Source organism: Pseudophryne corroboree, chromosome 6 (genome assembly GCF_028390025.1).
Source record: "Pseudophryne corroboree isolate aPseCor3 chromosome 6, aPseCor3.hap2, whole genome shotgun sequence".
NCBI classification, from domain to species: Eukaryota; Metazoa; Chordata; class Amphibia; order Anura; family Myobatrachidae; genus Pseudophryne; species Pseudophryne corroboree.
In genome coordinates this window covers 331,886,174-331,912,222 of record NC_086449.1, presented here as the reverse complement: position 1 = coordinate 331,912,222, position 26,049 = coordinate 331,886,174, and the positions used below count along the sequence as shown (strand labels likewise).

General features: G+C 46.5%; 1 long non-coding RNA gene across 3 annotated transcripts in view; it reads right to left on the bottom strand.

The window, feature by feature from the left end:
* LOC134932197 (uncharacterized) overlaps positions 1-26,049 on the bottom strand; it is a 101,868-nt gene that overhangs the window by 53,751 nt on the left and 22,068 nt on the right. For 2 of the 3 annotated variants that reach the window (XR_010179260.1, XR_010179262.1), the window contains exons 2-3: positions 13,677-13,739; positions 13,362-13,451 (exon numbers count right to left, since the gene is read on the bottom strand). This is a non-coding gene — a long non-coding RNA (uncharacterized LOC134932197). Of the gene's footprint in view, positions 1-1,886; positions 1,946-13,361; positions 13,452-13,676; positions 13,740-26,049 lie in introns of those variants that run through there. The other variant, XR_010179261.1, reaches the window with a different exon arrangement.

The following is a 26,049-nucleotide window of genomic DNA, read 5'->3' as shown; positions in this document are numbered from 1 at the left end:
TTGTACATTACTAAATTGAGGTTCTAGTTCAGCTTTGGCAAAAAAGGAGACTCCCATTTAAAGGGAAAAACAACAGATGTCTGTGATTAATGTCATTCAAATTTTGTATTCAAGTATTTTAAATGGAGGCTTTTGCATTTACCCATACTCTATTGTCTCTTATATAAGTGACATTTTGTTACGTTATTATATTGTGCACAAATAATTCAATTCAACACGTTATTATATTGTGCACAAATAATTCAATTCAACTTTAAAGTTTACCTTCATGTCTGCTTCCTGTTCTGTGTGACATCTGACATTTTTGTCTTTTACCAATTCTTCCCAAATCCTCTACACAATGGCAGCATTGTGGTACCAATCCTAGAAATCTGTGGCACGTAAAGATGCAGGGAAGCTTTATGCCCTGATCAGTGCATCAGTAACTGGTCCATGTGGGCCGTGCTTCACTTCTGTACAGATCAGGGCACTCCATAAGTGAGACCATAAGAAACCATTGGTTTAATATTTACCTTTAATATTTTTGTTCAACTGAAGATGTTTTTTAAATTTCTTCCAATGGCGGTTTCCTGGTGTTTTATGATGTCACTTTCTACACTGTGGGGGTTATTTAGAGGTGGTCATAGATTTTGCTCTTGCAGCAAAATCTGTGACCATACTGTGTATTCAGATGCTGGGGCCTGCCCAGCACAGGGCAAGGCCGCCCAGCATGCGATTGCAATTGATTTGAGGTTGACCCCTGTCTGTGCAGCCTGGCTGCGTAGGCAGGGGCACCGACACCATGTTTCCATATGCAGGAAACGCAGGCAACATCATAGGTAAGGCAGGCCCCGAAAATGGCCATGACAAGCCTGCGTTTCCCGTTACCCCCCCCCCCCCCCATTGGATCCTTCCAGAACGCGATCACATGGTGAAGGGTCATGCACGTGCATTGTGTGCAAACCCTATGGACGTGACCACTGCATGTGAACGAATCGGCTGCGTCTATCTCTGAATAAGGCCCAGTGTCCACTGCAGAAAGCCTTTACACATGCACAAACTATATTGGTACAATGCACATGCGCACAAGAACACCATTGTTGGATACACCCGTCGAATGGTATACAAAGGATGGTCGCATGACATCGCAAGGCATGATGCGATGGTGGAACCACCACAACCATTCTATGGTGCCCTTCATATGGCCAAGCGAATCTGAAAAAAAAAAAAAAAATAGCTCTGCAAATGTAAATGTCTATGCAATTTGATATCCTGATATGGAAAAGTCTGAATAAAACACTACTCAACATCAAGTATGTGCTGAAGTCTGAATAAGTAGCAATAGGTTATATGTTGAGCGATTGCTATAAATTGTCAGAATCCTATCTCAGTTTGACCTTTCTCAGTAGCTGAAAAGATTCTTTTGGAGTCGAAAGTACTTTTAGTCTTCGATCATTACAACAGTGTAAGGAATTAGACGCTTGAGTTCACTAAGAGCCTGTGGCCTGTAGTACTTCATTATTGTAGCTGTGACTTCTAGCTCAGTGACAAAGCAGCTGCCAGCCTTATTGATGACGGTGCCAGTTGGGTTCTGTGTGACAGATTCCCTTTGCTAAACTTGCCCTCTGGCTACCAACAACATGTACGGTTAACCCTCTCATTTGTTCTTTCCACTTGCAAACAAACAGGTTCACAAATAACAGATCTTCTGATGAGAACAGATAATAATCAAAGCAAAACATTTTCAGGGTAGTCACAAAGGTAATTTGCCTGAACAATATGAGTTCAGCAATGTAATGTGTGTAGTTAGCTGGGATGTGCCTATTAGGAGGGAAACCCAACAGGAGGTTTTGAGGGGTAACTGACTGCAGAATTTAATTGCAAAGAAAAATGTTATCGCAACTCACCCCCCTCGCAGCCTGAGCTCACCCCTGTGCAGCAGATTTTTGTACACAGCCTTACAGGTCTGCAAAAAAAAAATCTGTCAGTCTGGAGGTACCATAAATGCATTATATAGCCGCACTTACTTGCACCACAAGAAAACTCACAGCTAATAGGATTGACCACTATGTCACAATATTTTTATCTTGTGCAAGGGATGAGGCAGGTGACACCAGTTACTTTATAAAGATAAATGACAAGTTACATGACAGTAGATTTTAATTTTCCAGTCATTATCATAACTATATTAGACATCTAGATTTTGGAGACGTGGTTTTACCTCATATCTTGGCGGTGCTATTCTTGAAAAATAAAAACATATTTATGGAAGGATATCAGTATTTATAGTGACATATACCATCTTACTCTGACATAGCCTCGAGAACCACAATGTGCATTTGCAATGTCAAGGAAATGCCAGCAATGGCACATTATGCGCTGATCTTGCACCAAACTCACTCCAAACACAAAAACAATATATGTACCAACAACGAAGGAAGCAACATACAGGGTCAAGGTGGCACTCGCAATATAATCACTAGCGGTTTGTTAGCTCTGGCAATCATAATCAAATCATTGTCTATTTACAACTGTCACTGGGGATACACACAAAAATTGTGTGCACTGTAACACGCATCATCATCATCATCATTAACATACTTCCCATCAAAACAACTCATGGCAGAACAGTATTCATTTTGGAGGACTGTTCCACGATCAGAAGATTTAGCTCACATTTCTGTGTGTTAGGAGGTGTTTCACTGCTGCACTCAGTGCAAGTAGAAGCCTCCGCAAACTCCAGGCCACATGTGCCATATTCAGACATTTAACTGGTGACCTATCCATAATAATGAGGTATATGCGTGCACTGTTAATAATAATAATCTTCAGTGATTTAATCTCCCTGTATTAAAATACACATCACTCCAAGCGGGAGGCGGTCAAGATCCCGCCGGACGGAATCCCGGCGGTCGAAATACCAATGCCGGAATCCCGACCGGCACAATCCCGACATATTCTCCCTCCGTGGGTGTCCACGACACCCATAGAGGGAGAATATAATAGTGTGCCGAGCGTAGCGAGGCACCGTGCCCGCAAGGGGCTGCGTTCCGCTCGCCACCCCTGTCGGGATTGTGTGGTCGGGATTCCGGTGTCGGTATTTTCGCCTGCCGGGATCCCGTCCAGCGGGATTTAGTACTGATACCCTCCAAGCAAGGGGTTTGGACATTGCGAGGGGCAACTTATATGACAGTGTGACATGGGCTGAAGTACAGCCACTGTAGGTACTTATGTGCATAATATTATTAGTATTCTAAAAATGTAATTATCAGTGCAGGTGGTCAGTATAACATCATATAGTGTACATGATGCTGCCTGGCTACTCTGGACTAAATCAAGAATAACTAGCTTACACATAGTTATAATTGCTAGGTATGCTACATATTAACAAATAATAAGATTTTACTTACCGATAAATCTATTTCTCGTAGTCCGTAGTGGATGCTGGGGACTCCGTCAGGACCATGGGGATTAGCGGCTCCGCAGGAGACAGGGCACAAAAATAAAGCTTTAGGATCAGGTGGTGTGCACTGGCTCCTCCCCCTATGACCCTCCTCCAAGCCTCAGTTAGGATACTGTGCCCGGACGAGCGTACACAATAAGGAAGGATTTTGAATCCCGGGTAAGACTCATACCAGCCACACCAATCACACCGTACAACTTGTGATCTGAACCCAGTTAACAGTATGACAAACGTAAGAGCCTCTGAACAGACGGCTCACAACAATAACAACCCGATTTTTTTGTAACAATAACTATGTACAAGTATTGCAGACAATCCGCACTTGGGATGGGCGCCCAGCATCCACTACGGACTACGAGAAATAGATTTATCGGTAAGTAAAATCTTATTTTCTCTGACGTCCTAGTGGATGCTGGGGACTCCGTCAGGACCATGGGGATTATACCAAAGCTCCCAAACGGGCGGGAGAGTGCGGATGACTCTGCAGCACCGAATGAGAGAACTCCAGGTCCTCTTTAGCCAGGGTATCAAATTTGTAGAATTTTACAAACGTGTTCTCCCCCGACCACGTAGCTGCTCGGCAGAGTTGTAATGCCGAGACCCCTCGGGCAGCCGCCCAGGATGAGCCCACCTTCCTTGTGGAATGGGCCTTGACAGATTTAGGCTGTGGCAGGCCTGCCACAGAATGTGCAAGTTGAAATGTGCTACAAATCCAACGAGCAATTGTCTGCTTAGAAGCAAGAGCACCCAGTTTGTTGGGTGCATACAGGATAACAGCAAGTCAGTTTTCCTGACTCCAGCCGTCCTGGAAACCTATATTTTCAGGGCCCTGACAACATCTAGCAACTTGGAGTCCTCCAAGTCCATAGTAGCCTCAGGTACCACAATAAGCTGGTTCAGGTGAAACGCTGACACCACCTTAGGAAGAAACTGGGGACGAGTCCGCAGCTCTGCCCTGTCCGAATGGACAATCAGATATGGCTTTTGTGAGACAAAGCCGCCAATTCTGACACTCGCCTGGCCGAGGCCAGGGCCAACAGCATGGTCACTTTTCATGTGAGATATTTCAAATCCACAGATTTGAGCGGTTTAAAATGTGATTTGAGGAATCCCAGAACTACGTTGAGATCCCACAGTGCCACTGGAGGCACAAAAAGGGGGTTGTATATGCAATACTCCCTTGACAAACTTCTGGACTTCAGGAACTGAAGCCAATTCTTTCTGGAAGAAAATTGACAGGGCCGAAATTTGAACCTTAATGGACCCCAATTTGAGGCCCATAGACACTCCTGTTTGCAGGAAATGCAGGAATCGACCGAGTTGAAATTTCTTCGTGGGGCCTTCCTGGCCTCACACCACGCAACATATTTTCGCCACATGTGGTGATAATGTTGTGCGGTCACCTCCTTCCTGGCTTTGACCAGGGTAGGAATGACCTCTTCCGGAATGCCTTTTTCCCTTAGGATCCGGCGTTCCACCGCCATGCCGTCAAACGCAGCCGCGGTAAGTCTTGGAACAGACCTGGTACTTGCTGAAGCAAGTCCCTTCTTAGCGGCAGAGGCCATGAGTCCTCTGTGAGCATTTCTTGAAGTTCCGGGTGCCACGTCCTTCTTGGCCAATCCGGAGCCACGAGTATAGTTCTTACTCCTCTACGTCTTATAATTCTCAGTACCTTGGGTATGAGAAGCAGAGGAGGGAACACATACACCGACTGGTACACCCACGGTGTTACCAGAACGTCCACAGCTATTGCTTGAGGGTCTCTTGACCTGGCGCAATACCTGTCCAGTTTTTTGTTCAGGCGGGACGCCATCATGTCCACCTTTGGTCTTTCCCAACGGTTCACAATCATGTGGAATACTTCCCGATGAAGTCCCCACTCTCCCGGGTGGAGGTCGTGCCTGCTGAGGAAGTCTGCTTCCCAGTTGTCCACTCCCGGAATGAACACTGCTGACAGTGCTATCACATGATTTTTCGCCCAGCGAAGAATCCTTGCAGTTTCTGCCATTGCCCTCCTGCTTCTTGTGCCGCCCTGTCTGTTTACGTGGGCGACTGCCGTGATGTTGTCCCACTGGATCAATACCGGCTGACCTTGAAGCAGAGGTCTTGCTAAGCTTAGAACATTGTAAATTGCCCTTAGCTCCAGTATATTTATGTGGAGAGAAGTCTCCAGACTTGATCACACTCCCTGGAAATTTTTTCCCTGTGTGACTGCTCCCCAGCCTCTCAGGCTGGCATCCGTGGTCACCAGGACCCAGTCCTGAATGCCGAATCTGCGGCCCTTTAGTAGATGAGCACTCTGCAGCCACCGCAGAAGAAACACCCTTGTCCTTGGAGACAGGGTTATCCGCTGATGCATCTGAAGATGCGATCCGGACCATTTTTCCAGCAGATCCCACTGAAAAGTTCTTGCGTGAAATCTGCCGAATGGAATCGCTTCGTAAGAAGCCACCATTTTTCCCAGGACCCTTGTGCAATGATGCACTGACACTTTTCCTGGTTTTAGAAGGTTCCTGACTAGCTCGGATAACTCCCTGGCTTTCTTCTCCGGGAGAAACACCTTTTTCTGGACTGTGTCCAGAATCATCCCTAGGAACAGCAGACGTGTCGTCGGAAACAGCTGCGGTTTTGGAATATTTAGAATCCACCCGTGCTGTCGTAGAACTACTTGAGATAGTGCTACTCCGACCTCCAACTGTTCTCTGGACCTTGCCCTTATCAGGAGATCGTCCATTTTCTTTGAAGAAGAATCATCATTTCGGCCATTACCTTGGTAAGGACCCGGGGTGCCGTGGACAATCCAACCGGCAGCGACTGAAACTGATAATGACAGTTCTGTACCACGAACCTGAGGTACCCTTGGTGAGACGGGCAAATTGGGACATGGAGGTAAGCATCCCTGATGTCCCGGGACACCATATAGTCCCCTTCTTCCTGGTTCGCTATCACTGCTCTGAGTGACTCCATCTTGATTTGAACCTTTGTATGTAAGTGTTCAAATATTTCAGATTTAGAATAGGTCTCACCGAGCCGTCTGGCTTCAGTACCACAATATAGTGTGGAATAATACCCCTTTCCTTGTTGTAGGAGGGGTACTTTGATTATCACCTGCTGGGAATACAGCTTGTGAATTGTTTCCACTACTGCCTCCCTGTCGGAGGGAGACGTTGGTAAAGCAGACTTCAGGAACCTGCGAGGGGGAGACGTCTCGAATTTCCAATCTGTACCCCTGGGATACTACTTGTAGGATCCAGGGGTCCACTTGCGAGTGAGCCCACTGCGTGCTGAAACTCTTGAGACGACCCCCCCACCGCACCTGAGTCCGCTTGTACGGCCCCAGCGTCATGCTGAGGACTTGGCAGAAGCGGTGGAGGGCTTCTGTTCCTGGGAATGGGCTGCCTGCTGCAGTCTTCTTCCCTTTCCTCTATCCCATGGCAGATATGACTGGCCTTTTGCCCGCTTGCCCTTATGGGGACGAAAGGACTGAGGCTGAAAAGACGTTGTCTTTTTCTCCTTTATACGGCAATACTTCCATGTGCCGTTTGGAATCTGCATCACCTGACCACTGTCGTGTCCATAAACAACTTCTGGCAGATATGGACATCGCACTTACTCTTGATGCCAGAGTGCAAATATCCCTCTGTGCATCTTCGCATATATAGAAATGCATCCTTTAAATGCTCTGTCAAGGGTATCAATATTTTCAGTCAGGGAATCCGACCAAGCCACCCCAGCGCTGCACATCCAGGCTGAGGCGATCGCTGGTCGCAGTATAACACCAGTATGTGTGTATATACTTTTTAGGATATTTTCCAGCCTCCTATCAGCCGGCTCCTTGAGGGCGGCCCTATCTGGAGACGGTACCGCCACTTGTTTTGATAAGCGTGTGAGCGCCTTATCCACCCTAAGGGGTGTTTCCCAACGCGCCCTAACTTCTGGCGGGAAAGGGTATACCGCCAATAATTTTCTATCGGGGGAAACCCACGCATCATCACACACTTCATTTAATTTATCTGATTCAGGAAAAACTACAGGTAGTTTTTTCACACTCCACATAATACCCTTTTTTGTGGTACTTGTAGTATCAGAAATATGTAACACCTCCTTCATTGCCCTTAACAAGTAACGTGTGGCCCTAAAGGAAAATACGTTTGTTTCTTCACCGTCGACACTGGAGTCAGTGTCCGTGTCTGTGTCGACCGACTGAGGTAAAAGGACGTTTTAACGTCCCTGACGGTGTTTGAGACGCCTGGACAGGTACTAATTGGTTTGCCGGCCGTCTCATGTCGTCAACCGACCTTGCAGCGTGTTGACATTATCACGTAATTCCTTAAATAAGCCATCCATTCCGGTGTCGACTCCCTAGAGAGTGACATCACCATTACAGGCAATTGCTCCGCCTCCTCACCAACATCGTCCTCATACATGTCGACACACACGTACCGACACACAGCACACACACAGGGAATGCTCTGATAGAGGACAGGACCCCACTAGCCTTTTGGAGAGACAGAGGGAGAGTTTGCCAGCACACACCAAAACGCTATAATTATACAGGGACAACCTTTATATAAGTGTTTTTCCCTTATAGCATCTTAATATATATAATCATATCGCCAAATAAGTGCCCCCCCTCTCTGTTTTAACCCTGTTTCTGTAGTGCAGTGCAGGGGAGAGCCTGGGAGCCTTCCCACCAGCATTTCTGTGAGGGAAAATGGCGCTGTGTGCTGAGGAGAATAGGCCCCGCCCCCTTTCCGGCGGGCTTCTTCTCCCGTTTTTCTGAGACCTGGCAGGGGTTAAATACATCCATATAGCCCCAGGGGCTATATGTGATGTATTTTTTAGCCAGAACAAGGTATTCTCATTGCTGCCCAGGGCGCCCCCTGCAGCGCCCTGCACCCTCCGTGACCGCTGGTGTGAAGTGTGTGACAACAATGGCGCACAGCTGCAGTGCTGTGCGCTACCTCATGAAGACTGAAAAGTCTTCTGCCGCCGGTTTCTGGACCTCTTCACTTTTCGGCATCTGCAAGGGGGTGGGCGGCGCGGCTCCGGGACCGGACTCCATGGCTGGGCCTGTGTTCGATCCCTCTGGAGCTAATGGTGTCCAGTAGCCTAAGAAGCCAATCCATCCTGCACGCAGGTGAGTTCACTTCTTCTCCCCTAAGTCCCTCGTTGCAGTGAGCCTGTTGCCAGCAGGACTCACTGTAAAATAAAAAACCTAAAAACTTTTTCTAAGCAGCTCTTTAGGAGAGCCACCTAGATTGCACCCTGCTCGGACGGGCACAAAAACCTAACTGAGGCTTGGAGGAGGGTCATAGGGGGAGGAGCCAGTGCACACCACCTGATCCTAAAGCTTTATTTTTGTGCCCTGTCTCCTGCGGAGCCGCTAATCCCCATGGTCCTGACGGAGTCCCCAGCATCCACTAGGACGTCAGAGAAATATGATGTGTTTTAATGATTTGCCATGGTACTTGAAGCTTGAGGTTTGAGGGCCTCATTCAAACCTGTACACAGACACGCGTCTGTACGCAGCGGCTGCGTCCATTGGGTCTGCATACGCATACTGGCCAAAGTGCGCATGCATGACCTGTCACCATATGATCGTATCCTGAAAGGATGCGATTGTATAATGATTGAAAGCTGCGGGTGTCGGAGGCGGCACTGCGTGTTTACTGGGCGTGGTCCGGACCATTTTAGGAGTGGCTGCGTGATGTCACACGCAGCTGCTCTGAGAAAAAAAATTTCACCGGACCGCCTGCCAGCGCAGCAAGGCTGCGCAGGCAGGGGTCATCCTCTAATCGGTGCATTCCCAATTAAATTGCGAACGCATCGCAGAGCGGCTCATCACACATGCTGGCCGACCTTGCCCTGTGCTGTGCGGACCCCAGCATGCGAGTCGATGGACACAGATCTTGCTGCGGAATTAAGATCTGCATCCATCTCTGCAGGGCCGATGCTAGGGTGTTCGGCGCCCCCCTGCAAACTATAAATTTGCGCCCCTTCCATACTTTACAAAGGGACAGCGCACATAATGCTTTTACACATAACGCCCCCTGCAGTAGTGATGCTTACACACATAACGCCCCCTGTACCAGTGACGCTTATACAAGACGCAGTGACGCTTACACGTGTAATGCCCGCTGCAACAGTGACGCTTACACGTGTAATGCCCCCTGCAACAGTGACGCTTACACACGTAACGCTCCCTGTAGCAGTGATGCTTACACATGTAATGCGCCCTGTACCAGTGATGCCTGCACACGTAACGCCCCCTGTACCAGTGATGCTTACACATGTAACGCCCCCTGTACCAGTGACGCTTGCATGCGTAACGCACCCTGTACCAGTGATGCTTACACACGTAACGCCCCCTGTACCAGTGACGCTTGCATGCGTAACGCACCCTGTACCAGTGATGCTTACACACGTAACGCCCCCTGTACCAGTGACGCTTGCATGCGTAACGCACCCTGTACCAGTGATGCTTACACACGTAACGCCCCCTGTACCAGTGACGCTTGCATGCGTAACGCACCCTGTACCAGTGATGCTTACACACGTAACGCCCCCTGTACCAGTGACGCTTGCATGCGTAACGCACCCTGTACCAGTGATGCTTACACACGTAACGCCCCCTGTACCAGTGACGCTTGCATGCGTAACGCACCCTGTACCAGTGATGCTTACACACGTAACGCCCCCTGTACCAGTGACACTTGCACACATAACGCCCCCTGTATCAATGACACTTGCACACGTAACACCCCTGTTGCAGTAACGCTTACACACATTATGCTGCACAGTCACACATACACCATATACATACACACACATACTGTACATACATTACACACATACAGTTCAATCACACATACACACACATACATATACACAGATACTGTATACATATACACTCACACACACTTTCACTCACTCTTTCCAGCCCCTTACATAAAGAAGTCTGGCAACTCGTCCTTCTGTGTTGCAGGCGGCAGCCTGGCCCCATGTAGCCCCGCCCCTTATTCCCTTGTAGCTCCACCCCCTTTAGATCCACCCAGCACACTGCGCTGTGAGGTGAGTCTGTGACAGGGGAGGGGGAGAGGAGGCTTCATGATGCCGGCGCCGCTGCCTGTCATAGAGTGTGACAGGCGCAGCAGCTGGCATCAGCAGGGGAACTCAGCAGCGGGGATGCAGAGCAGGGAGAGCGCCTCTCCCAGCCTGGCGCCTACCTGCTTTGCATCCCTTTGCTGAGCGGTAAGCGCTGGACCTGCATCTCTGAATAACCCCCTGAGTCCTCAGCACTGAGCTACACTTTGTGTATTTTAATTCAACTGGATGAATGGAGATTATAAAATTAATGGGTAAAGATAATTAAAAGTGCTAAAACAAAAAAATTGCTTTCCTTTTATGATAGTAATCCACCTTGTGTCTCTTGGATGTAAAAGGGTTTCCTTTAGATCTCCAGCCACACTGGACATGACATAAAATGAGAACACAATGATCAAAGAAAATATATATAAGATTCTATATACTGTATTATCGCCTTTTCCTTCTTTTTCTTTCTTCTCTTTCGTCTTCTGTTTTTTGCTCTCCCTGTATCCTATACTGGTCTACGGGAGAGATTTTTTATTTTCTTTATTAATAATACCTTTTTATAATATTGAGATGAGATCACCACTGAGCATGCTTTCTATCAGATACAGAATTCCATTCTATATGTCACCTCTGTATTTTTTTGCAATTAGTTTTTTTCTGCTTGGTGTAATTTTATGAGATCTCTTTAATGAGGCCCCAAAATGGCTGCTAAACCTTTGTATTATCTGCATGGTTTTTGTATTATATTCATAGTTTCTGTACTTTATGGAAATCTAACACTCTGCATTATTTTCATGGCATCTGTAAAGTGTCCTGGTTCAAACTAGAGAAAAGTGCTATAAATATATTGGTCAGCAAAAGTTTTACGATAATGGTCACTGACACTAGCAAACCCTTTGTGATCGGTAGTTAAGAAATGCTCTGCTGACTGTTACTGTCCTTGACGTTGAGGCAGGAATCATAGTTTTGTGAACATATTAATAAAAAATGTTATTATTTTTTCGAATGTAGGCAAGATGGAGTATTGTGAGCACGAACAACACTGATGCAAGTGGAATGTTAATGTCTGTGCTGACTTCCTGGTGTAACTGTTTACATGTTTCCTATTGTAGGAGTAGTAATGGGTGGTCTTCAGTATGCCGACTGTCGGGATACCGGCGGACAGTATACCGGTGCCGGAATCCCGACAGCCGGCATACCGACACTTTTCCTCCCTCGTGGGGGTCCACGACCCCCCTGGAGGGAGAATAAAATAGCGTGTAGCGCGCCACCGTGCCCGCAGCGTATGCCGGTGGTCGGGCTCCCGGCGCCGGTATGCTGGTCGCCGGGAGCCCGGCCGCCGGCATACCATACTACACCCGTAGTAATATCTGTTCTGTGGCTGTAGTGTATAACCGGGATATGGTCATTAGGTCGACCACACTTAGGTCGACAGTCATTAGGTTGACCACTATTGGTCAACATGCATTAGGTCGACATGGTCACTAGGTCGACATGGGAAAAGGTCGACATGCATTTTTAAAAATGTTTTCATTTTTTGAGCTTTTTCATACTTTACGTTTCACGTGGACTATGATTGGAAATAGTAACCTGTGCCGAGCGCAGCAGTAGCGGAGCGAGGGGACATGGGTGGTCATTCCGAGTTGTTCGCTCGCTGCTATTTTTAGCAGAGTTGCTAATAGGCTAAAATCCGGCAGTTCTGCGCATGCGTATGCACCGCAGGGCGCACGCGCTAAGCTATTTCACACAAAACTATGCTTTTTTACTCACAGGCGAACAAAGCTTTTCAGTCGCTCTGTTGATCGGAGAATGATTGACAGGAAGTGGGTGTTTCTGGGTGGTAACTGAGCGTTTTCCGGGAGTGTGCTAAAAAACGCAGGCGTTCCAGCAGAAAACGCAGGAGTGGCTGGAGAAACGGAGGAGTGGCTGGCCGGACGCTGGGCGTGTTTATGACGTCAAACCAAGAACTAAACGGACTGAGGTGATCACAATCTAGGAGTAGGTCTGGAGCTACTCAGAATCTGCAGGGAAATACTTAATAGCAGTTCTGCTAATCTTTCATTAGCAATTCTGCTAAGCTAAGATACACTCCCAGAGGGCGGCGGCTTTGCATTTGCATTGTTGCTAAAAGTAGCTAGCGAGCGAACAACTCGGAATGACCACCATGGTGCACTAATTGGGGTTCCCCATCACTTTACAATGAAAACGACACCACAAAAAGTTAAAAAACCCTCATATCGACCTTTTTCCATGTCGACCTTGTTCATGTCAACCTAATGACTGAGTCGACATATTTCAGGTGTCAACCTAGTAACTGTCAACCAATAGTGGTCGACCTAATGACTGTCGACCTAATGCATGTTGACCCTATGACCAGTGATTTACATGGGACAGACTTTTCTAGAGATGTGTCAATATGCAGTAGTGTAAAACTATTTCCCAGATAAAAGTGCACAGGAAAATATAATGACTATACACTCACAGCAGCGTCTCCTACTTACGTTTAGTAGGGGGCTGCTGCTACCCCTGTGCCAGTAGGAGAAGAGACAGCCAGTCCCTAGGTCCCAGCACCTGCGCAATGGACCTGGCAGGTGCTGGAACTGGTGCGTGCCCAGACGCTGCGGTGCTACTGTGACCGTTCCGACACCTGCAGCTGTCAATTTTGACAGCTGCAGGTGGCGACGACCATACACCACAGCAGGGACAGAGCTGTGGGGAGGGGGTTATGTTTAGGCACCACCGGGGAGGGTTAGAGTTAGGATGCGGGAGGGAGGGTTAGGGGGTAGGGACAGTATACTTATCAAACCACTGTCGGGATTCTCACCATCGGGATGCTGCTGTCGGTCTTCTGACTGCCTTCTGACCGTCAGCATCTCGAGCACCAATCACGCGTACAGAGACAATGCAGTGACCACTATATAATACAGAGGGCAACACAGTGACTACCATATAATGCAGTTACCCACATATAACAGAAAATATTAATACACCCCCTCACATACACAATCTAATACACCCATCCCCCACCACAGAAACCAAACCCCCAGAAAAAAACACAAATACACCCCTCCCCATTGTATAAATATACCACCCCTCTAGATAACATTAAAGCATTCTCCACTAGCATTTATGCATTTACCTGTCCAGAGGGAGAGCTGTCTGGTCTCTGCAGAGCTCCAGATTGTCCTGCATCTGCTATGTTCTGTTACAGGAAAAGAATATACAAAGAGTCAGATACAGGCTACAGGAGAGGAAGGGGCTGGGACTCAGGGTGAGAGGGCGGGGTCACTGGCAGGGATAGGAGGGAGTAGCCGAATAGACAGACAGGGTGGAGAAGAGATGGGGCGGGAACTTAAGATGATTCGGCAGAGTCTCAGGGAGGGGAGAGATGACTTGGCATCAGCAGCTGAGGCACTGGCAGCTGGTTCTTCTGAGTATTAACCAGTTGCCAGTAATTAACCAGTTCACCAGAAGGACGGCTCCTCCTAGCTGTGACCCTGAGTTCTCACACAGTGACAGACTGAACAGTGCGGCCCTCTAAGCCCCTCCCCCTCACAGAAGGGCAGGGGTCTTGAAGCAGTGTGGCCCACTGGGGAATTATCCATCTCCTCAGATCACCAGTAGAACACTGATCCTAACTGAAAAAGCACTAAATGAAAATTGATTTCCCATAAGAATTAATTAAAATCAAATTAATTAGTTCCCATGATTCCAGAAATTGTATCAGATTACAGTATAAAGTGTAGTCTATCCACATATTCTCTAAGTAAGTATCCGGATGGCAGACTCTGCATAGATATACAGTAAATAGGTCGACACCAGATGGTCAACAGGATCAACAGGTCAACAGTTAAATGGTTGACATTGATTTAGGTTTACAGGGTCAAAAGGTTGACCCACAATTGGTTGACACAAAAAAAGGTGGACACATGGTTTTCAAGATTTTTAGGGTTAGGTTTAGGGTTAGGCACTTGGGGGAGGGTTAGGCTGCAGGAGGGGACAGTTAGTGTTAGACAATTGGTAGAGGGATAGGGTTAGGCAATGTTTTTTATTGAAAATATTGCATCCATATACATAAAAACATTCATTAATAGAATATATTTACGTAAATACATATATACAATATTGTAAGACCCATTCTGCACATGTGCAGACCCCAAACCATTAGATTTGTACGTAAACCATCGGGTTTGCGTTCAAATCCAAATCAGGCCTTGTGTCGCTTATTTCATATAAGATTTCTCAAATCTCCAACCATGTTACCAGCTGACTTGACGTCTACAATGAAATCCTGCCCCATTAGTACAATACTGGGGGTCATTCCGAGTTGTTCGCTCGCAAGCTGCTTTTAGCAGCTTTGCACACGCTAAGCCGCCGCCTACTGGGAGTGAATCTTAGCTTATCAAAATTGCGAACGAAAGATTAGCAGAATTGCGAATAGACACTTCTTAGCAGTTTCTGAGTAGCTCCAGACTTACTCGGCATCTGCGATCAGTTCAGTCAGTTTCGTTCCTGGTTTGACGTCACAAACATACCCAGCGTTCGCCCAGACACTCCTCCGTTTCTCCAGCCACTCCCGCGTTTTTCCCAGAAACGGTAGCGTTTTTTCGCACACACCCATAAAACGGACAGTTTCCGCCCAGAAACACCCACTTCCTGTCAATCACATTACGATCACCAGAACGAAGAAAAAACCTTGTAATGCCGTGAGTAAAATACCTAACTGCAAGGCAAATTTACTTGGCGCAGTCGCACTGCGGACATTGCGCATGCGCATTAGCGACTAATCGCTCCGTTGCGAGAAAAAAATAACGAGCGAACAACTCGGAATGACCCCCCATATGTATGTCCATCCCAGCTTAATATCAAATGTATTAAGTGCAATACAGGTATATAGCATATAATAAAAAGAGCTTTATAGCAAAAACAAAAAAATTGCTAATCAAGCAGCCTAATACTGGACGAATACTGTATAATGTATATACGCATATTGAGACACAATAATAATTTTAAATAATCTATCCACTATAATTAGATACATCCTTAAATTAGATTGAATCAGTTCTTTAGACAGTAATTTAATTCAGATGTTTAGCCATTAATGGCTGTTTACATCATTTAAAATATCACAAAATAAATAAGGTTTATTCTTTAAAAGAGGCAATTATGTTTTGTCACAGCCACAGTTCCAGCATATTTTAATTATTATAACTGATTGTGATTGAAAGGGCAAATATGCAAACAAGGGCAGTGATGGCATTCAAGGAAAGAGGGAACGAATATTGAATGGGACAAGTATGTCATTATATTCTCTTTCTTACACAGATGCCACCTCATTTTAGTTTTAATGCAAAATCTTTTTTGATTGTTTTTCTCTCCCGTCATTAAAACTATCGAGTCTGCATTTCTTAAGAAACAAAGATAAGAGATTACAAGAACCGGATGAGCCGGGTCCGATTATTAGACCAAGAGACAATTGCTTATTGGAGAATGCTTCCCAGTTCACAGCTGCAATAGAGAGATAGGGGGATAGAGATTTTAATCCCACTCCTGATCAGCCCCTGCATTTTATTGTGTGCCAAACCCCGAAGGACATTGTAGGCATACAATACCTCACAGTGTTTGAAGAATGAAAATAGCAGAAGCTGCATAATGTAGATTATATTGGAATTCCTATACAGCTTCCAATAATTATGGCTACAATGCATTGAGGATCAAATGAACCCTTTTCTTTATTGATAGTGTTCTGGGATATTAGCACCTTTGTATACATACCATTGTTTTTTTTACTGTGTATTGCAAGCAGCATGCAACAGAAGTAAGGGAGACAATATGGTCTATGATTGTCATTTCTAGAATATACATATTTATAAATAGTTGTAATGTTGCCACGAATCAATTCAGAATCTATAAATCTATTATTTATTTAAAATGTTTATGCATTTAAATGTATCTGATATGTATCTACAGCATTGCTTACAGATTACACAGTATATATGTTGCACTGTAATAATTATATGGAAGAAAATATAGTAGGACAAGAAATCTGCTCATCAGACTATACAATCATGACAACGAAAAGTGCATTGAAATGTGATAACATTGGGCCTGATTCAGCGATGCACGCTACGTCAGTGGAACCATTTTTTGCCACTGTGCATGCACTGAAGCCGCACTGTGTATGCTCCTTATTAGGGTGAAGAGTGAAAACCGGCCCTATAACGTGTTCCAATCATGCCCCTATCTCTACTAACCTTTCCTCCTCCTCTTACCCCTGAGAGCAACATAGCAGATAATGGAATACCTTCTCCATGATACCAACACCACCACCCACCTCAGTGGTGTATCACTAATGGGAGCAGGGGGGCCCACACCGCACGCCCTGCACCCATATTTTTAATACTCACCTCTCCGGAATCCCACGCCGGTGGCAGCATCTATCAACTAATCTCCGGGTAAATAGCGCAGTGCCCATTTTTTCCAGTTTTGTGCTGAGCAGTAAAGATATCTCCCCAGAGATTTGCACATGCGCGATAGAGACTGTGCCCCCTAGTAGTCAGACTCTGTTGTGCTGCTGGGCGCCAGTTGCAGAGGAGGGGGCCCGGATGGAGGAGGTTGCACACGGGCTTCCTCCTCTGTTAAAATGCCCCGTTGACCTACCTGAAGCCCCTTCTTTTCGAATATTTTGTGAATAATGGTTTGCCTGCAATCTCTCCAATAACCCTCAGGGATGCCCATAAGGTCATCAGAGGCAATCTAACAATAGAAGTGCCTTGCCAAAACAATGTAACAGACTATGGAGCCCATTTATCAATTAATATTTACAGCTTAATCCCCGAAAAAAGGAGATTTATGGTAAGAACTTACCTTTGTTAAATCTCTTTCTGCGAGGTATACTGGACTCCACAGGGAATAACATTGTGGTGTAGAGTTGGATCTTGATCCGAGGCACCAACAGGCTAAAGCTTTGACTGTTCCCAGGATGCCTTGCATCGCCTCCTCTATATCCCCACCTCCAGGCACTGGAGCTCAGTTTTGTTAACTAGTCCAATGCAGTAGCAGGTAAAAGAGACGATAACAGTTAGTAGCCTCAGCGAACCACATTCTCATGACAGAAGAAGGTACCAGCGGCTAATGCCATACAAATCCAAAGAAGCTAAGTGCGTCAGGGTGGGCGCCCTGTGGAATCCAGTGTACCTCGCAGAAAGAGATTTAACAAAGGTAAGTTCTTACCATAAATCTCCTTTTCTGCAGCGGGGTACACTGGTATTCCACAGGGAATAACATCGGGGATGTCCTAAAGCAGTTCCTCATGGGAGGGGATGCACTGTAGTGGGCACAAGAACCCAGCGTCCAAAGGAAGCATCCTGGAAGGCGGAAGTATCAAAGGCATAGAACCTGATGAACGTGTTCACTGAGGACCACGTAGCCGCCTTGTACAATTGTTCTAGGCACTCGCCACGGCGGGCCGCCTAAGAAGGTCCAACAGAGTAGAATGGGCCTTGATAGTAGCAGGAGCTGGAAGTCCAGCCTGTACATAAGCTTGTGCAATCACCATTCTAATCCATCTGGCCATGGTTTGCTTATTCGCAGGTCAGCCACGTTTGTGAAAACCAAAAAGAACAAAGAGAGAATCAGATCTCCTAAGGGAGGCGGTTCTCTTCACATAGATACGAAAAGCCCGTACCACATCCAAAGACCGCTCTTTGGAGGACTAATCAGGAGAGATAAAGACCGGAACCACAATCTCTTGGTTAAAATGGAAAGATATTTCTTTGAAACCACACCGACAAGGCAGATATATGAACCTTTAGGTAGGCCCCACTTGTCCACTAGAAGTTGAAATACTTCTGGATGAAGGCTCCACTCTCTGGCGTGTACGTTCTGATGACTGAGGAAGTCCGCTTCCCAGTTAAGGACACCCAGAATGAACACTGCCGATATGGCTGGCAGATGGCGTTCCGCCACTCGGAGAATCTTTGACACTTCCAACATCGCCATGCGGCTTTGAGTGCCGGCTTGATGATTTATATATGCCACTATGGTGGCGTTGTCCGACTGTACTTGAACAGGCCTGTTCCGTACCAGAGGCAGGGCCAGTTCCAAAGCACTGAACACCGCCCGCAACTCCAGAATATTTATAAGGAGGAGAGATTCCTCCCTGGTCCACCGACCCTGAAGAGAGTGTTGCTCCAACACTGCACCCCAACCCCGCAGACTGGCATCCGTCGTTAGAAGGACCAAGTTGGAGATCCAGAAGGGATGACCCCTGCTCAGTTGTTGGCCCTGTAGCCACCAGCTCAGTGACAGACGAACTTCTGGAGTCAAGGAGATCATGTGAGATCTGATCTGGTGAGGCAGGCCGTCCCACTTGGAAAGGATTAACCTCTGCAGAGGGCGGGAATGAAATTGAGCGTATTCTACCATGTTGAATGCCGACACCATGAGGTCTAGTATTTGCATCGCCGAGTGTATCAACACTCGAGGATGAGAAAGGAAGCATCTTATCCTGTCCTGAAGTTTCAGGACCTATTCTGGAGACAAGAACAACCATTGGTTGTGTGTGTCCAACAATGCCCCCAGGTGCACCATGCTCTGAGCAGGTACCAGGGAGGATTTCTTCCAGTTGATGAGCCACCTGTGGGCTTGCAGGAATTGGACCGTCAGTTCCAGATGACGAAGGAGAACCTCTGTGGAATTCGCCACCCTGACGGTGAAGCAGAGCCGTCATAACCGCCATGACCTTGGTGAGGATTCTTGGAGCTGTGGCCAGTCCAAAAGGTAAGGCCTGGAATTGATAATGTAGGTTGCCAATAGCAAACCGCAGGTACTGGTGATGCGACATGGCAATAGGTATATGTAGGTAAGCATCCTCAATGTCCAGGGATACCATATAGTCCTTGGGCTCCAAGGCCAGAATAATAGAGCGAAGAGTTTCCATACGGAATTTGGAAACCTTCACAAAGACTTCAGGTTGAGAATGGGCCGTGAGGTTCCATTCGATTTCGGAACTAGGAACAGCGTTGAACAGTACCCCCTGCCTCTCTGAGGCAGAGGCATCGGCACTACCACTCCTGTGTCCAGGAGGGATTGTACCACCAAATGGAGAGTTTTTGCTTTCACCGGATCCGATGGGATATTTGTTCAGCAAAACTGGCGAGGGAGGCATCTCTTGAAAGAGATGGCGTATCCGTGAGTGACGACTTCCCTTACCCAGGCGTCTGTAGTGGTCTGTAACCATACCTGAGCGAACCGTAGAAGTCAGCCTCCCACCCTGGGATCCCCCAGGAGGAGGCCCGCCCCATCATGCAGCAGGCTTGTCTGGTTTGGAAGCAGGCTGACGGGCAGCCCAGGAATGTTTATGTTTGGGCTTGGAGGTTTTGGAAGTGCAAGCCTGACCCTTTGCTTTACTTGGAGGTCGAAAGGAACAAAAGGTGGTACTTTTAGCCTTCTGAGCCGAAGGATTAGTACTTGGCAGACATGCAGTTTTAGCAGACGCTAAGTCAGCAACAATCTTGGTCAGATCTTCCCCAAAAAGGATGTCTCCCTTAAAAGGGATAGCCTCCAAGGTCTTTTTAGAGTCCAGATCCACAGACCAGGACCGCAACCACAGAATCCGGCAAGCCAGAATAGATGTAGTATACGCTTTGGCCGCCAGGAAACCGGCATCAGAGGCCGCCTCATGAATATAATGGGAGACTGTGATAATATATGAAAGACACTGCCTGGCCTTATCAGAGATAGTAGAAGGTAGCTCCACCTCAACTTCTTGAGCCCAGGCTTCAATAGCCTTTGCAGCCCAAGAAGTGGGTCTATACACAGCACCTGCACGGGTGTAAACAGACTTCAAGCAACCCTCCACACGCTTATCCATCGGTTCCTTCAGAGAGGTGACGGTAGTTACAGCAGAGTAGATGACACCGGTCCGTCTCAGGAGACTGCGCCGGATCGCGATTTTGGCGGGTCCCACCTGGGGGACCCTATTACCTCCTCCCGATGATACGGCCATGCGATCCAGAAGAGCAGCAGCGGTGACGTGTGTCTTATGGGAACCGGAGAGCCTCCGCTGTAAGTACCCTGCAACCAGGGCGCGGGAGTATACAGCGCTGCTGGGGGAGGTGATGGAGCCGCAGCATGATATGTCAGTGACATATAGCATCTAGTGCCTATGCTGCGACTCTTGACTTGAAGTCTTCTTTCTCTTCAGAAAAGCTCTTATCAGAGCTGCTTAGAGCAGCCCATCCTGTTAGCTGCCTGCACTGCAGGCACCAACTTACAAACTGAGCTCCAGTGCCTGGAGGTGGGGAAATAGAGGAGGCGGTGCAAGGCATCCTGGGAACAGTCAAAGCTTTAGCCTGTTGGTGCCTCGGATCAAGATCCAACTCTACACCCCGATGTTACTCCCTGTGCGATACCAGTGTACCCCGCTGCAGAAACACTTGTTTTCGGAGGTTAACTGCAAATATTAAGTATCCCTTGAATGTATGACAGAGGGACCTGCTGCGATCCCTCCATTCCCACCTGGAGTCGCATCTCCCATAAGTATCTATGGGGGAATTCCATGCTGCCAGATTTACCGACGTCAGGAATGAGAAGCATTCTGGAGGTTGGACTACTGCCACCTGAAGATTGCGGTAGCCCGTTGTAGCCTCTGAGCTACAGATCACAGCTGTAGTTGTGGAGGGTTTCCCTGGAACCCTCCACCATAAATGACCGCTGTGCATGTGCGGTTAGCAGGACTGTGCATGCACAGAAGCCCTGGCTGTCCTTACAGCACATTGCAGGGACCGGGTACAGGATAATACATTCCTCTGATGTGATCGCATTCTGCAATGTGATCTTGGGTGCTAATATCACGCTATTATGAATGAGGGGATAAGACTGATAAGCTATTGACCACCAAATTACATTCCAAAATGTTAGACCGCAATCTCCTGGTTATTTGAGACTTCAATGGGGTTTTAACCTTTTTGAAAGGCTAAAGGTACTAAGCTCTATAAACTCCCTCAACCTTACTGTGATTAGGCTCAAAAATATCAAGAATCTCTAAAAGTTGACTTCCTGGTATCATTTGGTTTGCATGTATTTGAAGGTGAAAATAGAGTCAGGTATTTTCAATCTATGGGATGACAATCAGGAGTGATTGGACAACCTGTCTTTTTAAAAGAACAGGGATCTATCAAAGTCTGATGTTCACAATACATTTTTTGTGGAAGTGTATCATGCTATGAACAAAGGAGATTTCTGAGCACCTCAGAAGAGTTTGAACTCCACCAATTAACAATCAGTCACATTAGAAGTGGTTGACCAACAAAGATCACGCCAAGAGCAAAGTGTCTAATAGTTTGTAAGGTCAAAAAGGAACCCAAGGTAACCTCTAAGCAACTGAAGACCTTTCTCACATTTGCTAATTAATGTTCATGAGTGCACCATCAGGTGGATACTGAACAAAGGTGTGCATGGCAGAACTGCAAGGGGAAAGTCGCTGCTCTCATAAAAGAACATTGCTGCCCATCTGCAGTTTGCTAAAGATCACACGCACAAGTCAGAAGGTTTTTTGAACATTGTTTTATGAACAGATGAGTCCAAAAGGGAGCATTTTGGATTAAATGAGAAGTGCTGTTTGGAGAAAGGAGAACACTGCATTCCAGCATAACATCATACCATAGCCTGGAATACTGCATGTTACTTCCTGATCAACTGACTCTGCAGGGAACTCTCTAACCAGGTAGTGTTTCCCTGACATGTGGTCCCTTCAGCCTATCACCAGAGAGCAAGGGGTATATATTTCAGCTCCAAACACTGGTAAGCTGTCAGTGCTTTGTTGTCCTAAAGCCTGTAGAGAGCTCCTGCAATCTCCTGCTTAAAGAGACGTACATTACCAACTTCAGCACTTCCTGACTCTTATCTCCAGGATATCTGCAAACCTGCACCACTGGTTATCTCATCTCCATGATATCTGCAAACCTGCTTCCAGTTATCAATATTTACCACAAGTGTCACTCAACTTTCATTGCACTGGTATCCCCAGTGTTCCAGTTCCCTGTAGTTGTACAAACACCTGTGGCCAGCCATAGACTTTAGCCGAACCTGTCACGCCTGTATGAGCAGGCCATATATCAAGCCCGCACTATTCTGTCCTCGGGACTTCAGCCAACTAGCTACTAGACCTCGTCCAGTTCCACAAGTACCAACAACCGTGACACCACCAACATAACAGAGTTGAAGCTATTTTGAACTGAGGAATGGGGTTAAAGTCCTCCAAGTCGATGTTCAGGACTAAACACAACTACTGGAAACATTTACATTCAGTTATTCCTGCACATACCAGATACTGAAAGCAAAGGTTCACATTCTTTTGCCACTCACAGATATGTGATATTGGATAATTTTCCATTTGTCTCTGTCAAAGTCGGAAAAATATCATGCTACACGTTGCCATATATCCACCCCATGCGCCTGCCTGCTGCACGTGCACATTCTCTCCCGTGCGTGCGGATACTCGCAGCCGCGTGATGGCGCCTCGGCCATGCGCTCGAGCGCGTGGTATGTGCATTTACGGTAGAGTTTGTGTGCGTCTAGCGGGCGACTCGATTGTTAAATATTGAAACCAAATAGTATGTTTTATAGATAATGTTCCCCTTAATAATGACTGTAAGTTTGTTTAATGTAAATGATCGCTGGACAGAGGAATTCCTCTTTGTATGGTACGAAGGGTCAGACAGGGTTTGAACAGCTGTGTCTGGTACCTAACTAAAGAACATTTTATTAGAAACAATCCGGTGCTGGTTAGGTAAAGATTAATCGCTCCTGCGTATAGTTATGGCCATTAGTATTTTCTGGACATTAACTATATTTGCGATTCATTATCCATGCGGCGGGAATCTTCAGATTCCCTCCCACCTGAGCAGTTTGATATAGTCGCAGCCCACCTGTTCAAACTAACCTATGACCTTTTGTTATGATGCGAGGAGACATTCCTGTGTCCAATGAACAATGAGATTATAGGTCCCTTTGTAGTATACTGTACTCAGTGTATATAAGATCAGCCAGCCTGGGCAGCTCTCTCACTCTCCACAAACGGTTTTCATCTTGACTAACTCTGAGCTGGTACCAGAAAGCTGCGCAGCGATCGTTCCCAGTGTGTGTAAGTAATTCTCTGCAAACCAACTTATTCTCTGTGTGTATTGGCCATTCCCTCTCTCTCTGTTATAGTATAAGTTTGTGACGTTATTGTATATTTCTGTCTAGATATTCTGTTAGAATTATATGTTAGTTTGTAGTGTATGACTTGTAAACTGTTTCCCCTTTTCGATATAACTAAAAGCTTGTTAGTAAAGGTGTTGGAACCTTAGCAAGGTATCGTGTGTTCATTACATTGCAGAGGGTAATAGGAGCGTCTCGATCGCTCAAATCAGCTTTAGTATTAACAAGGTTAAGCAGCGTTATATCGCTACAGTATTTCAGTACAAGGTTTTACAGCATAAGAGTATCCTTTCGGTGTGTTACATTCAAGGTTTACTGATTGTCATCCTGTGAGCGTCTGCGCCGCTCGTGTTCTCCTCGTGGACTCGAGCGTCCGCTACGCTGGTAGCGTAGCATTACGGTAGTCACCCGCCTATAGCGTGCTCGACACCACGCATTAAGCTGTGAACGAGCGTGTCGCATGTGCGTCTCGATCACGGCTGAGCGTATGCTACGCTAAGTGCGTACCTTTACGGTACCTCATACGCCAATTGCGTACTGTGTCTCTTACCCATTATTGTGAATGTTATAAGATAAATAGGTAAAGCTTTATCAATTGGCGGCTCGTCCGTCCTCCACATATCCGCACTAGCGAACACAGACTTTATCTGTCAGCAAGGGCAGGAAGGCAGTATCCCTTCGTATCAGGATACAGTAGTGCTGGCTAGATAAGCGTCTGTTTCGCTACGTTGAAGGAGTGCTGGTGGAATCCGGAACCGGAGGTAAGAACAATACGCTAGTGTCTTTAAAAAAAAAAAAACTGTTTATTTCTGTTTTGCGTACACACGCACGCACGCACACACACACCTGTATTTCTTTTCATTTGTGTATTTTCACATATCACTTTCCTGGTTGCCATTTCACAATTGATAACGTGCTGAGAAAGATTTGTTGCTATTGGTAGTTAAAGAGTAAAAATAATACGTTAAGGAGTAATTTGTAATACACGCGCACGGCTTGCCTAAGATACAAGGAAGTTTGGTGTGGTGTTCAGTAGATGATTACAGTTAAAGATCATCTACATTGATATAAACGTGTCAATTGTAATTCTGTGGATATACCTGGCTGGCGTACACGTGTCTCTAACAAAGGGCGGGACTAGTGTACGCGACGCAAGGGCCGACGCACGGAGCGTCTGGGTACGCCCACATAATACAAATCACACGATAGTATTGTTTTAGTTAAGCGATAAGGAGGCAACGTGATAATAGCGCAAATCTATCTCAGTGTCCAAAATTTTAAGCTAATAGATCCTTCTCTAGTTGTAACTCCTCGGGATTAGCCTGTCATACTGAATGAAAGGGATTTCTGCGCAGAAACGAAAGTAAAGAGTACATGAGGTGAAAGAGTGTGTATACATATATATATAAGTTTCTAATTTTTGGGGTTGAACAAAAGGAAATCATCGAGTTCTCGTGAAGGTACATACGTGTAAGTGACTGCATGGTGGCTTGGGAGGCATCCCTTGTTAAACATTTAAAAAAGAGCATTAGAGTATAGCGGACCAGGAGGTCTACTGTAGCACAGACCAGGAGGTCCAGACAGACCAGGAGGTCCAGGTACAGCAGACTAAGAAGTCCGCTATAGATAAAGAGTAAAAGAGCACAACACCAGAAAGGGTTGGTGCGGTACCCATATAGGCCATTAAGCTCAGGCTGAAGGAATTCGCAGCCGCAATTTTCGATTCCACTGGTCGCTCCGCACATAAGATTAGTTGCTTATGTGCAGAACGATTGTACCGCACGTAATTGTGTGCATTAGTTAGTAACTTGACCCAGTACCATTTGCGTACGCTAGAGGGGTCATAAACGCTATTTGCACATTCTAACGTGATTTGTGTAATTTTTTTATTTTAAGGGAAGTTCGCTGGTCACTTGGGAACTATCCAACAACCAATAGTTACTGGAAAGGGTTAAGTGCTCTTTGGATCACACCCACATGTTCCAGTAAATAGAGGTTCAGGTCGCAGGGGCCCTAGGTCGAGTACGCCAGCGCTAGAGCAGTGTGTGGGCGTATTGGTCGACGTGGGCGAGTGAGTGGAGTACTCGGTAAACTTCCGCCGCCGGCCTACCCCGGACATCTTGGTTTTTGTAAGGGTTCGCTGAAGACCCTGATTTGAAGGTCAGAGGTAGTGAAAGCAACACCTGCAAAGATGGGGGCCAGTTGTTCAGGTAGGGGGCGATCAACCTCGGTTCGGGTTGATTTAGTAAACCGACCAATCGGGTCGGCAAGGTATGTAATGTGTGAGAAATACGGTTCACACACAG